The sequence below is a fragment of the Prionailurus viverrinus genome, chromosome C1 (genome assembly GCF_022837055.1).
Source record: "Prionailurus viverrinus isolate Anna chromosome C1, UM_Priviv_1.0, whole genome shotgun sequence".
In the NCBI taxonomy this organism is placed as follows: Eukaryota; Metazoa; Chordata; class Mammalia; order Carnivora; family Felidae; genus Prionailurus; species Prionailurus viverrinus.
Genome location: NC_062568.1, coordinates 90,185,525 through 90,201,497, shown reverse-complemented (window position 1 = coordinate 90,201,497; position 15,973 = coordinate 90,185,525). Strand labels below are relative to the sequence as shown.

The window sequence follows — 15,973 nt, the reverse complement described above, 5'->3', positions numbered from 1 at the left end:
TTAAAAAATAATTAAAAAAAAAAGAAATAAAGGATAGATCATTCAAACAGAAAATCAACAAGGAAATAGAGGCTTTGAATGACACACTGGACTCAAGGGATTTAGCAAATATATCCAGGACATTCCATCCATGAACAGCAGAATATACATTCCTTTCAAGTGCACATGGAACATTCTCCAGATCACATATTATGCCACAAAACAAGTCTCAACAAACTCAAAAAGATTGAAATCATAAGACATACCTTTTCTGACTACACGCTATAAAACTAGAAATCAACCAAAAGAAAAAATCTGGAAAGAGCACAAATACATGGAGGTTAAATAGCATGCCACTAAATAATTAATGGGTCAACCAAGAAAACAAAGAAATAAAAAAAAAAAACACAGGGAGACAAATGAAAATGAAAACACAATGTTCCAAAATCTGTGGGATGCCACAAAAACTGTTCTAAGAGGGAAGTTTATTACAATACAGGCCTACCTCAAGAAGCCAGAAAGATCTGAAAAAAACCAACCTCATCTTATGCCTAAAAGGAGCTAAAATAAGAAGTACAAACAAAACCCAAAACCAGAAGAAGGAAGGAATAATAAAGATTAGAGCGGGGCACCTGGGTGGCGCAGTCTGTTGAGCGTCTGACTTCGGCTCAGGTCATGATCTCCCACTCCATGAGTTCGAGCCCCGCATCAGGCTCTGTGCTGACAGCTCAGAGCCTGGAGCCTGTTTCAGATTCTGTGTCTCCTTCTCTCTCTGACCCTCCCCCATTCATTCTCTGTCTCTATCTGTCTCAAAAATAAAATAAAAACAAAAAAAAAGATTAGAGCAAAAATAAAAGGAATAGAAACTAAAAACCACTAGAAAAGATCAAGAAAACCAGGAGCTGGTTTTTGAAAAGATCAACAGCATTGAAAAACCTTTAACCAAATACAAAAAAAAAAAAAAAAAAGAAAAAGAAAGGAAAAAAAGAAAGAGGACTCAAGTAAACAAAATCAAAGCAAAAATAAGAAACAAAATAAAAGAAATAACAACCAATACCACAGAAATACAAATTTTAAGAGACTACTATAAAAAAAGTATATGCTAATGGACAACCGAAAATAAGTGGATAAATTCCTAGAAACATATGACCTCCTAAAACTGAATCAAGAAGAAACAGAAAATTTGAATATACTGATTACCAGAAATGAAATTGAATCAGTATTCAAAAAACTCCCAACAAACAAAAGTCTAGGACCAGATGGCTTCACAGGTGAATTCAACCAAACATTTAAAGAAGAGTTAATACATATTCTTATCAAACTATTCCAAAACGTAGAAGATGAAGGAAAGCTTCATAGAATGAATTTGGTATCAGCATTATTCTGATACCAAAACCAGGTAAGACACTACAAAAAAAACAGAGAACTATAGGCCAATACCTCCCATAAACATAGATGCAATAAACTGCAACAAAATGCTGACAATCTGTATCCAACAATACATTTAAAAAAATCATTCACCATGATCAAGTGGCATTTATTCCTGAAACACAAGTGTGGTTCAATATTTGCCAAGCAATTGATGTGATATACCATATCAAGTAAGAGAAAAGATAAAAACCATATGATCATTTCAGTAGATGCAGAAAAAACATTTGACAAAGTACAACATCCATTCATGATAAAAAAAAAAAACCTTCAACAAAGCCGATCTGAAGGAAACATACCACAACGTAATAAGGTCATATATGAAAATCCCATAGTTAACATCATGCTCAATGGGGGAAAACTGAGAGCTTTTCCACTAAGATCAGGAACAAGAAAAGGATGTTTATTCTACTTTTATTCAAGATACTACTGGAAGTCCTAACCACAGCAATCAAACAAGAAAAAGGAATAAAAGACATTCAAATTGATAAGGAAGAAGTGAAACTTTAATTATTTGTGGATGACATAATATTACAAATAGAAAACCCTAAAGACTGCACCAAAAAACTACTGGAATTGGTAAATAAATTGAGTAAGGTCACAGGGTACAAAACCAACATATAGAAATCTGTTACACTTCTATACACTAATAATAAAGCAGTAGAAAGCGAAATTAAGAAAACAATCCCATTTATAATTGCACCAAGAATAATAAGAAAAGGAAGAATTAACTTAAACAAGAAGGTGAAAGAGCTGCCCTATGAAAACTATAAAATACTGATTAAAGAACTGAAGATTACACAAATGGAAAGACATCCCATGTTCATGGACTGGAAGAACAAATACTGTTAAAATGCTATATATCCCAAAGCAATCTACACATTTAATGCAGTCCCTATCAAAATACCAACAACATTTTTCACAGACCTGGAATAAACAATCCTAAAATCTGTATGGAACGACAAAAGACCCAAACAGCCAAAGCAATCTTGAAAAAGAAAAACAAAATAGGAAGTATCACGATCCCAGATTTCAAGATATACTACAAAGCTATAGTGATTAAAACAGTATGGTACTAGCACAAAAAAGACACAAAGATCAAAGGAACAGAAGAGAGTCCAGAAATAAATCCACAACTAATTAGTTAATTTTGGCAAAGAAGGAAAGACTATACAACAGAAAAAAAGATAGTCTCTTCAACAAATGAACCTGGGAAAACTAGACAGCTACATGGAAAAGAATGAAACTGGGCCACTTTCTTACACCATACACAAAAATAACTTCAAAATGGTTGGGGGATCTTGGGGTACCTGGGTGGCTATGTTGGTTGAGTGTCCAACTTCAGCTCAGGTCATGATCTCACATTTTGTGAGTTCAAGCCCTGCATCCTGATCCTTTGTCTCTCTGCCCCTCCCTGGCTCATGCATACATGTGTGTTCTCTCTCTCTCTCTCTCTCTCTCTCTCTCTCTCTCTCAGAAATTAAAAAAAAAATGGTTTAAGGACCTAAATGTGAGACCTAAAACCATAAAAATCCTGGAAGGTAGCATAGGCAGTAATTTCTCTGACACTGGCAGTAGCAACATTTTCCTAGATGTGTCTCCACAGACAAAGGAAACAGAAGCAAAAATAAACTACTGGGACTACATCAAAACAAAAACTTCTACATAGTGAAAGAAACAATCAACAAAAGTAAAAGACAACCTACTGAATGGGGGAAGATATTTGCAAAGGACATACCTGATAAAGGATAAGTATCCAAAATATATTAAGAAGTTACAGAATGCAACACACACACACACAAAAACCAAATAATCCAATTGAAAAATGGGCAGAAGACATGAATAGACAATTTCCAACACAAAACATATGGATGGCCAACAGACACATGAAAAGATGGTCAACATCACTAACATAGGGAAATGCAAATCAAAATCACAATGAGGTGTCACCTCACACCATGAGAAGGGCTAAAATCAACAATATAAGAAACAAATGTTGGAGAGGATGTGGAGAAAAAGGAACCCTTGTGCACTGCTGCTGCGAATGAAAACTGGTGCAGCCACTGTGGAAAACAGTATGGACATTCGTCAAGAAATTAAAAACAGAATTACCATATGATCCAGTAATTCCACTACTGGGCAGGTACCCAAAGAATGTGAAAACACTAATTCAAAAAGATACATATGGACCCCTATATTTACTGCAGCATAATGTATAATAGCCAGTTATGGAAGCAGCCCAAGTGTCCATTAACAGATAAATGGATAAAGATCACACACACACACACACACACACACACACACACACACACACACACAATGAAATATTACTCAGCCATTAAAAAGAATGAAATCTTGCCATTTGTAGCGACATGGATGGATCTAGAGAATATAATGCTAAGTGAAATAAGTCAATCAGAGGAAGAGAAATACCATATGATTTCACTCATATGTGGAATTTAAGAAACAACACAAATGAACAATGAAAAAGAGACAAACCAAGAAACAAACACATAGCTGTAGAGAATTAACAGATAGTTACCAGAGGGGAAGTGAGCAGGGGGATGGGTGAAACAGATAAAGGGGCTTAAGAGTACACTTATCATGGTAAGCACTGAGTAATGTATAGAACTGTTGTATCACTATATTATATATCTGAAACTGACACTGTATGTTAACTATACTGGAATTAAAATTAAAACAAAAATAAAACAAAAAGCAACAAAAAAACCTTTTAACTTCCCAATTCATGATAAGTCATATACATTTCTAGGAATGTTGCCTAATTTAGGAAAACTTCAATGAAGTTTCTTTCATATAAAATTAATACATCACTGTGTTGTACACCTGAAACTAACATAACACTGTGTGTCAACTACACTTCAATAAAAATATAATGAAACAAAAGAAACAAAATTCAGCCCCTCAATCACACTAGCTAGCCACATTTAAGTTCTCAATAGCCATAGGAACTGGTAGGTGTTAGAGCGAACAGCCACAGATACAGAACATTTCCTTCTCTATAGAAAGTTGTACTATATAGTGATAGAAGAATGGCCTGAAAATTATCATTTAGGCTGAGATTTCCACTGAGGATAAGTGTAAAAAATTTATATGCTCACCTTCATCACTCCTGGATAGTTGGTGTATACATTATTCATAAATTACACTATGAATAAGAATGGCAGGTTTGACCTTCACAGCCAAGTAAGTGGTAAACAAAATGCCTGCAAATTAGGTCTAGTGACAGGTTCATGAAGCAGGTTTTTGCTATAGATAAATATAATCAACATTAATATTATAGTAGATTATGGTATTATAGTTTATTACTATAGGTAGGAGAGTGAATCTGTGAGCTTATAAACTGAATATACTGACCAGACGGCTCTGAATAGGCTCTTTAGCATTAAGGTCTGATGTTAAAACAGTAGTTCAATAATCAAACTATTCAAATAAGGATTCTGCCATTTTCTGCCTAAGAAACATTAAATGCATTGAGCCTGGTTCATTCATTAGCAAAACCTAGACAACAGTATATGCCTCAAAAGACTGCCACAAGGATTAAATGATTTAAAACATATAAATCATTTAGCAGAGTCTCTAGGCAAGTTAAGAATTCAATAAACATTCTTAGCCTGAAAAAGACTAAATTGGATGTGAATTCAAATTAAAAGACAAATGTAACTTAAACCAGGATAAAAACATTAATTACCTTAGTTTATTCAATCTTCAGATAGACGACACTTACACATACATATGAATAAACTGCTGTCTTGCTAATAAACACTTTATGGACTAGATAATGACATAATGGCACCGACAGACACTTCCCCTGACAAATCTACCAGCATTGGAGTCTTCTTTACTTTGGTTGATCACAAGTACTACAAAGCTCCTACTTCCTTACAACTAAGACCCCAAGAGTCACTTAAAACTTATTCCCAATGGCTGCATCCAGTTATAGAAAAAAACCTATGGTGACAATTCCATATAACCAAGAGGAGTACACACAAAGAAGCATAATATTTACAAGTCTGCGAACTGTTTTAACAAAAAAATCCAGCAGGGGTATGAAGCTTGGAGGATCTATGTGGGTTGGTAACTTGTTGAAGCTGATGGGTACACGAAAGTTCATTATATCATTATTCTGTTACATATACATCTGAAATGATCTACATTAAACATTTAAAAAATGTTATGGGAGGATGACATAAAATTTTTATTGGGTCACTTGTAATATTCCCTTTCCAGTAAATGTATTTGATCTTGCTCACAAATGCCAATTGCGCCTGCTTTTCCACAAAAGTGTATCAGAAACTTTCTCCTGACTGACATAAACATTGGCCAGAGAAGTTGGTTTCACAGTTCAAGTTTGGGAACTGTTTAATTCAGAGAAAGATCAAGTACTTTGACCAAGTGCCAAACCCAAATTCATTCATCTCTAAAACCATAAGCTTGTATCTGTTCATGTTTGCTGCAAATATCCACAATTCTCATAATTTTAGGAAGCAAAAAGGACAAGAAAAGGCTGAATTATAAAATCTCAAAGACGTACTGTAGTCAATTTCAACAGCTAGGGAAGGTCAATTCTTGAGGTGAAATTCAATGGCTGTCATTTTGACATAAAATTACCCAAAACAGTTTCTCAGAGGAAAACAGGTTAATGCTTTAATGCTTCATGCTTTTTAAATGCTTTTCCTCTTCAAAAATTTTAAGAAATTAAGCAAGGCAACTAGGCCAAATAAGTTCTCACTTGCTTTTGTTATTCTTCTACCTCTTCACCCGTCTCAGAGCCAGGATAAAAACGGCAGTGGTAGCAAGTGGGGGTGATGGAGAGAGGTCCATGGTTCTGTGTCACCCTGCTCTCCTTGGAGTAGAGGCTGCAAACTGACAATCAGACTCACAGGAGGCTTTGTTTTGGCCCCAGGTAGGTTTTTGGAAATTCGTATTTGTTGCTAACATTTAAAAATCAGAATATTTCATTTAAAAATCCCTGAAAAACTGAGAAATCTGGCAATGTTGGAATGGTCCTCTGGCATGAAAATAATTGGCTCAACCCAAGCAGCAGTTATCCCCTGAGACAGGAAGTATGTGCTACTTTGCAATCAGCCTGCCACACTGGTATGCATTACCTACCTGACCCCTGCAAGTTAGTTTCAAGAAGAGTTGAGGGGTGGTTCTGAAGAGGATCTACCATAAAAAAGTTAACTAGTACATATGCTTATTTCACAGCATGCACAAGCCAGTTATCTAACTCATAAGGCATAAGGATCTATCACTTACTGTTGTAATAGGCGCCAAATGGGAGTCTATTTAGAGGTGTTAGGACACTGACTCTGCCTCAAAAGTACACTATATTGACTACTCCAGTACCGTTTAGTTAAAAGGTTTTGTAATTTGGGCAGGCAGAATGAATTCAGAAACAGTCTCAGCTTGACTGCACACTAACATGAAAAGGAACTAAAAACTGGGTGGAAGAAGGCATTTCGGTCCACAGGAAAGCTGAAGGAGAACAGAAGGTTAGAATTAGAATGGTATCCCTCAGTTCCTGGTGCATAGTAGGTATGATGTAAATTATTCCTGCATGCATGGAGAAAGCCTCTTCATTCTACTGATGAAGAATATAAATCCTGAGCAGACATATCAAAGGACGCTCATGCAAAATATCACAGATTCAGAAATTCTTAGCTCTTGTTGTTTTTAAAGTTCAGGGAAACAATTCCCCCTTAACTGGTAGTTACCTAATTCTGTCATCACCCTACCCAATGGTCCCTATAAAAACTTAATGAAATATATATCCACGAGTCCAAGTCTGAGTTATTAAACATTTATTTTCAACTTCGCATACATATTCAGTTTCATGTTCTGCAAATTAATTTATTCCACCAAAAGAAAAAAAAAAGTAATTCAGAAAAATATGAAATGTCATTGCTGTGTTTGTTCACCAAATTCCCTCTGGAATAGCCAGTCTGATTACATCCTGAGAATGATAATGAACTGTAACTTGACCTGAATTTTTAAACTTTCAAAGATTTACCTGAAAATATTAGGTAACTGCCAATTAAGGAGAAGAAAAAATTAAAGACAAAATTAAAATTTAAAAAGGATGCTCTGGTATAATTTTTAAATAAAATAATTAAAATGTAAATTAATAAGAAAATAGCATATTCACTGAGAGTATTTATTCTACCACACCACAAATATTTAATGAGTAGCAAAATAAAGTTGATGGTTTCATCTAACATATTATGCAGACCAAGTAGCTGACAATCTAAATTAGATACTTGAAAAGAAAAATCAATTAAATGCTAACAACTCAGAGGAGAGTCACCAGGAGAGTGAAGAATCTAAAAAACACAACATACAAAGAATGAATGAATTATTATAAGAGGAAAAAAGTCTGGAGAGGTGAGGATGAGGCATTATGGAATCTTCAAATACATATAAGGGCCTTGCTAAAACAATTTTAGTTAAGTTGCTGAAATGGGAGGCAGCACTGTGTGATGGCAAGAACAGTAAACTACGAGTTAAAAACCTGCAGTTTGAGTTTGGACCTTGCTACCACAGCTGTATTTCAGATCTTTGATGAATCACTTCACCTCTACAGGTCTCAGTTCTCTCTTCCATTATATGGACAGTAATAGTACATAAGTATCCTTCAGTTTTAGAATTCTATGATTCATTGATCTGAAAAGTTATTGCATGTTTTCATTTCCTTTAAGGTAGAGTTGTAGGAGGTATTTCTCTCTCAGTCCAGCACCTCTTCCTATGAATTAGTTGTATTTCTTGCTACACCTTCTCCTATACCCAAGCTTAATTCAGACTGTGCTAAGTGTCTTCCATTCAAACTGAGCAGAGTATTACCTCATCTCCCCCCTTGTGCTATGCAGTCACTGCTTTCTCCCTCAAGACCCCCAAATACCAAGACTTCTGTTCTATCCTTTTCAGTTACTACACACCCAAATGAATTCCACAAGCATTTCTAAACTGGATGTGGTTATTCTTGCAGGCATACCACAGAGATCAGTTACAGATCATGTACACAAACGAAGCAGCCCAATAGGCTGGTACACGTGATATATTAACAACCCCTAACTTCCCAACACCAATGCTAACCCACCTGCCTCAGTACCATACTCCCCTCCTTCCTCTTGGGAGGTGTCCCACCCCATCTCACATTCTCAGACGTTTCAGGAGTGATTATCACTTCTGTCACCTGTATCTTCTGATTGTCCATCCTTGCTGGGTCATTTTTTTAGCATTTACATAGGCTGAGCATTACTTACCGTAAAAACAAACTAGAATGCCTCCCTTGTCCTTACTTTGCCTCTCTAGCTTCTTTCTCTCTCCCACCTCAGCCCAGCCAAGCTTCCAGCCTCATTTTGTGTGCCCTGTCTGAACCACACCACTCCAGACATACTGACCTTTTTTCAATTTCCTTAAGCACTGTCTCTGGAATCAAATTGTATGTTGGCTCCTATATTTATACCAGTACACATAGGAAAACTTCTTACCGCTGTACCTTAGTTTTCTGGCTTGTAATGTGGGGATACAAGCTTAATATATGTATGTTGAATAAATAAATCCAGCATAGAATTTATACTTTAAACAACATATAAAATTTTCACTCTACTATAATACAGTTGTATATAAAAAGTTAGCAGATAATCCAGGCATCTTATCCATTTCCCTCTATTACCTGCTGTTTAAGGCCACCATTAATATCTACCAATGATCAGAGATGGTTGAAAACTTAGGTCAATGCAAGTGTTCTTGATAAATGCTCTAGTTACTGCAATATTTTACCTAAAAAGCAAGTAGAAACTTGTTTAAAATAATCTTTTGGAATAAAGATGAATGCTTTATATGATATTTCCCTAAACTCTGTATTCATTTTATCTGAAAAGACCCCATGAAAACTCCCTAACTATATTCCAGCCTATTAGTAAGTGCATATTTACCCTTCAAAACCAGCTTAGATTTAGTCCCCTGAGAAGCATTCTCATACTACCTTTGTTCTATGTTTCTATCTTCAATCAGTATGCATTCTTCTGTACCTTGAACATCCTTCCAACAGTAACATCCATCACACCATAATAAAATTTCTTTATATATGTTCAATTAGGCAGTGTATTTCTTGAAGACAAGACATTGTCTTAGTCACTTCTACACTCCAAGGGCCTCTGTGTCTAACATATAGCCATTCGGTGGATATTTATTTGAAATGACTTCAGAAAACAAACAAGGTATTTGGACCCGGATGTGAGGAACACTGGTTTAAAAACAAAGCTCAGGGGTCCCGGGGTGGCTCGGTTGGTTAAGTGTCTGGCTCTTGATTTTAGCTCAGGTCATGGTATTCTGGTTCATGGGATCGAGCCCTGTGTCAGGCTCTGCACTGACAGTGGGGAGCCTGCTTGGGATTTTCTGTCTCCCTCACTCTGTGCCCCTCCCCAAGCACATGTGCTCGCTGGCTTGCTCTCTCTCTCTCACTCTCTCAAAATAAACCAATAAATTTTTTTTTTTTTCAGTCCAACTCGAGGTGCTTGGGTGGCTCAGTCAGTTAAGCATCTGACTTCATCTCAGGTCATGATCTCACGGGTCTGTGAGTTCGAGCCCCGCGTCGGGTTCTGTGCTGACAGCTCGGAGCCTGGAGCCTGCTTCAGATTCTGTGTCTCCCTCTCTCTCTGCCCCTCCCCTGCTCATGCTCTGTCTTTCTCTGTGTCAAAAGTAAATAAACATTAAAAAAAAATCCAACTCTATGAAAATGTTATTACAAGTTATCACAAGTTATGTTATTACAAGTGGGAGTTATTTTTGGAAACTAGTTTTTAACCTATAGAGCTTTTATCACTAAGATAAAGAGACAAAATTAAAAATTTCCATAGATCTAACAGACATATTTGAAAACAATGATTTAGTGACTAGAACTAAGAATCAATTGCCATAAACAGCTTAAATTCTCCTTCTACCTGACACTGTACAACACTGAGAAAATCGTCAAGAATTATTTACTCAACACATCTATCGGTATACAGTAGGAGGAACATCTAAGATGAATCATAGAAATTAGAGTGTAAATGATAAAAAATTAACTTTTCATTAACTAAGAAAAGGCTCAAGGAAAATGGCAAATCAATAGTTTTCTACATGGGCAACACACCTTATTTAAAATTTTATGATACACACATATGCAAATACTCAAAGATAAAAACACACATACATACATATGTGTGTGTGTGTGTGTGTGTATATACACACACATTTATCGCAGAAATTAGGATTTACTTAATATGCTTTCATGCTTCCACTTCACTAAAGCAAATAAGCAATTCATAAAAATAATACTGGTAATTTGATCACAGCTCAAGTTACATGATGAGGTATGAAAATTATAACAAAAATAACTATTGGGTCACAGTGGAGTTATTTTAATGATCATATTGAACTAATTTTTAAAAATATAACCATAATAATAATAGAAATCAGTATGAATAGAATATCATTTGATGAAGGGGACAAATTGCTCATTAGATATTATTTTTTTAACGTTTATTTATTTTTGAGACAGAGAGAGGCAGAGCATGAACGGGGGAGGGTCAGAGAGAGAGGGAGACACAGAATCTGAAGCAGGCTCCAGGCTCTGAGCTGTCAGTACAGAGCCCGATGCAGGGCTCAAACCCACGAACCGCGAGATCATGACCTGAGCCAAAATCAGACGCTTAACCGACTGAGCTACCCAGGCGCCCCAGATTCTTTTTTAAACAAGACTTCAACACAGGGGCACCTGGGTGGCTCAGTCGGTTGAGCATCCAACTTTGGCTCAGGTCATGATCTCGCATTCCATGGGACACAGCCCTTATCGGGCTCTGTGCTGACAGCTCAGAGCTTAGAGCCTGCTTAGGATTCTGTGTCTCCCTCTTTGTCTGCCCCTCCCCGACTTGTGCTCTGTCTCTCTCTCTCTCTCAAAAATAAAAACATAAAAAAATATTTAAAAAAAACACAAGAGTTCAAGACAGGCATGCAATGCAACAGAAAATATATATATGCTGTGTCTGTAAACAGCAGCAAAATCCTCAAAAGAAGATTTATGTACAAATGCAGATATACTTTGGTTATACCACAATAAAAATAAAAGATTAGAGGTTTTGTCTAGGTTCAAATCTCAACTATGCTATTACATAAGCAAGTTATTTTAACTTAGAGTGTAAAGCTACACTCTCAAAGCTACAGCTTTCTCATCAAAAAAGTTGGGATAACACCACTACTGTCAGAGAGATCTTATAATAATTAAATAACATAAATGAAAGGGTTTATTGGAGGGCCTGTTTCACAGCAAGAGCTGTCCTTTTTACTATTTTCAAATGAAGTTTACATTCTTCTCAATCACTAGGAACTTTCCTTTTTTGGTACAATTGAGATTCTTAGTTTGCACAAAGAACATTGGTAAAAAGAGGAACGAGAATTCCAATAAAACAATACAGCTTAGATACTGGAACAATGTGGTGAAAGAACCAAGGAAGCATTCTTTAAACATCAAACAAGGGATGCCTGGGTGGCTCAGTTGATTAGGCATCTGACCAGCTCAGGTCACTACCTCATGGTCTGTGAGTTTGAGCCCTGTGTTGGGCTCTGTGCCGACAGCTCAGAGCCTGGAGCCTGCCTCGTATTCTGTGTCTCCCTCTCTCTCTGTTCCTCCCCACTCACGCTCTGTCTCTCTCTGTCTCTGGAAAATGAGTAAACCTTAAAAAAAAAAAAAATTTAAAAAGCAAACTAAAAAATCTCCATAGAAAATCTAATTTGTGAAATCCAACCGAAACATTTTAGATAATATAACAAATATAACAAATATATAATGCAAAATGCTACTATGCAAAGGAATACCTTGATTAAAGTTTAATCAGACTGAATATGAGATAACATTCCCATACAATATACTATTTTCATTCAGTTAAACAGTATGAGGTGTTTATCAAGACCTGGAATACAACTTGCTAAAAGAGAATTTAGTTGTATTTATAGGACTTAAAAATATTCTACAATACTCCAAAATTAGTCATGTCTGATTCTCTTGATTTAACTAATATAAAAAAAAAAAAAAAAACTGCAGCATAGAGATGTGAATTACTTCAAATGCTGAATCAAACTTTTTGTCCTATGAACAATGATTTTTTTAAATAACAAAAAATGTTACTTCACTTTTTTTAACAGGAGGATATTCATGAAGGCAATGAAAGGAATTATAAAGCCTTCTTTAATGAATGCAGCTCCATTAATAAGCCTGCTGGAACATGGTGTAAAGAGAAATGACACATATTGGCTTTTTCAAGTGTGGGTGTCTGGTATTCTTGGGATTTTTCACCCACTCATATGAGTCAGTTTTATATAACACTATAATATATAATTTGCCTCCCACTCACAAGCCAACACTTCAGAGATAACATCTCACCCCAAGTTATTTAAAGACTATGAAAACTCAGAACATTTTAATATTTTAAAGAAATGTGCAAACAACCAAATTATTACTATGTCAGCAACAAACTCCTTGGCTCCAAAGAGGCATTCTAGTTATGTTCCAGTACTATAAGAGTTTGGGGAACATGTTAACAAAATATGTGAATTGTTTTACTGTAATCAAATATCATAACTTTATTTAAAATCCTGTTTTACAAATATTATTTTTGTACATAGAGAAAATCAAGTAATTAGGCAGTGATTTAGCAACTACATTCTTACTGAGGAATTATTCCCAGGAATACTAACGATGGTCAAACCAATTCCAAGGCTAATTGAACGGCTATATATGTAAGATCAAATGACCACAAATATAAAGGGAATATCCAGATCTTTTTTGTTGTTGATGCCTAAATTCCTTTGCTTGGAGCATCACTGGAAGACAGTGGTTTCATGACTAGAGTTTAAAAATCATTACACTGAGACTTCTTTATTAAATTATTTATCATGAGATAACTTTAGTTTTCTCACACTGGAAGGAAGGAGTCTCCCAAAGGAGGCAAGAGAAGCATATAGGAATGAAGAATGCAATTTAAAATAGCACATCCAAGAATGAACCTCTTCCCTTAGAGACTCGTACTATTATGAAAAGAAGCACCAACCTTATGTCTGATGGAAAACTAATTTAAATTAAAAAAAAAAATACTATATTAGATGACCTCTTGGTGCATGAGTCATATCCACCTTATATAGTCTATTCAAATTACACATGACCTGTTTAAAGCTCACAGATGTTACACACAGCTTGGGGTTATTTCAGGATGCTCACTTTGCTCTTGCAGACTGTTTTCTAGTCTTGAACCATGACATGTCAGAATCTACAGTACAACAGAATGCCATGTCAGCATTTCCCTGTAAGGCAAACCTGCAATATTTCCATGGAGGGTAGAAAGAATAGAATATAAAGAGCACATGATGTAGAGTCCAGCAGAAATAGGTCCAAATCTCAGCTACATTTCTTCTCTGCCTACAAATCAGATACTCCTGACAAATTAACCTGAGAGCTGGGCAAACAGTCAAGCTGTTGGTAAATCTGTTATAAAAGACCCTCTTTGACCTTTAGCTTCTTAAGGGGTTAAAGAAAGCTAATAAGTATATTCCACATAGGGTTATAGCCTTATTTATACATATGAAGCTTCTAGCACCTAATATGTGCTTTTTAAAATTAAATTCAGCTGCCTACTCATTCCTAGACCTTAAGAAAGTATACCACTCAGTAATACTAGTAAAGTAATACATTTTTTAATGTGGTAAAATATATTTAACAGAAAACTTACCATTTTACCATGTTTAAGTGTACACTTCAGAGGTATTAAGTACATTCACATTGCTGTGTAACTATCACCACTGCCCATCTTCTGAACTTTTTTATCATTCCAAACTGAAACTCCACACCCATTAAACAATAAATCCCCATTACCTCCCTCCTATCTCTAGCCTTTGGCCATTACTATTCTACTTTCTGTGAATTTGACTGTTGTAGGTACCTCATAGAAGGGGAAACACAATTTTTGTCCTTCAGTTATACATTTTAAAGTGTCAAATAATACATAGTAACAAAAATCATCTTTCATTAAAAAGTTTTTTTAATGTTTATTTATTTTTGAGAGAGAAGAGACAGAGTATGAGCCGGGCAGGAGCAGAGAGAGGGAGACACAGATCCGAAGGAGGCTCCAGGCTCTGAGCTGTCAGCACAGAGCCCGATGCGGGGCTCAAACTCACAAACTGTGAGATCATGACCTGAGCTGAAGTAGGAAACTTAACCGACTGAGCACCCAGGTGCCCCTAAAAAAAGTAAAGAGATACATATCAATAGTACAAAAATGTTTATATACGTTCAAAATATTTCTCCTAGGAGAAAGACATTCATTAATCAATTTTATGGTATAAATAAGAAACTATTCGCAGTACTCACATAATACTCTATGTAAGTACTAAGCTGCAGGATACACAAAAAAGGACTTAGAAAACATACATTAGCTTTGTCTCAAGAGAGCTGGTAACGCCCTATAATATAGGGGAAAAGTGAAAGACAGAAAAAGAATATGGGAGTATGACATTAACTTTTTTTTTAAGTTTATGTATTTATTTTGAGAGGAACAGCGAGAATCCGAAGCAGGCTCTACATGCTGTCAGTAGCCACTGACACAGGGCTCAAACCCATGAAACCATGAGATTCTGACCTGAGCCGAAACCAAGAGCCACTCAACCAACTAACTGAGCCACCTAGGCACCCCCACATTAAATTTTTAACTATGTTTTTATAATATTGTATCAGACCACACCACTAGGTAAACCAACTGAATTATTTTGGTACCTACTAATACATAATGGTGTCTTGGTATCTGTCTTAATAAAATCAAGGTCAATGTCAAAGATTTCTGTTACTGGCTAGGACAATACCATGAGATCTTTCCTCTTGGCCCCCAGGTGGCAGTGTGGCCCAGAGGAGTAGAAATGATTCTCAGGTCCAGAATTCCCCGCCAAAATTTTTTTATAAAAAATCCCCCTTATAAGAAAAACGTACTTTGCCTGATAGACAAATGTACTTACTGAAATCTATGACACTAAAATCAAGAATTAGTTATGTGCCAGTTGGAATAACGAATATGAATTCACTGGAATCTGCCACGTTTGACCCCAATTCTTGCCCTGAATCTCCTTGTACAAAAGAATGGATGTTGAAATATTTTTAACAATACCTGTGGTTTGATTTCTACACAGTTCAGTGATCATGACAGGATGAAGGTTAAATATTCTTAAAGGGGGGAAGTGTATATAAATACCAGAGAGGCATCACAGATCCAGAACTAAGAGGAAACTCAAAAGGTTGTGACCCCAACAGAGACCACCCACACCATTCACATACAGAACTTACTGCAAGGTATTGGCCATCTGCCTCTGCCTTCTGGAGCAGGCAGGAATGGTGGCATTTTTCTTCTACAGACCAAAAGGCTGTTTCACTTTGTGCTTCATTTGGTTCCTCTCTTTCTAATGACAGAAACAACCATTCACTCTCCCAGTGACTACTTTTAACTGATGTCAGAAACAGTTA

General features: G+C 36.1%; 1 protein-coding gene across 6 annotated transcripts in view; it reads right to left on the bottom strand.

Annotated features, from left to right (window-relative positions):
• Positions 1-15,973, bottom strand: part of ZRANB3 (zinc finger RANBP2-type containing 3) — a 311,003-nt gene that overhangs the window by 250,319 nt on the left and 44,711 nt on the right. The gene's annotated exons all lie outside the window — the stretch shown is intronic.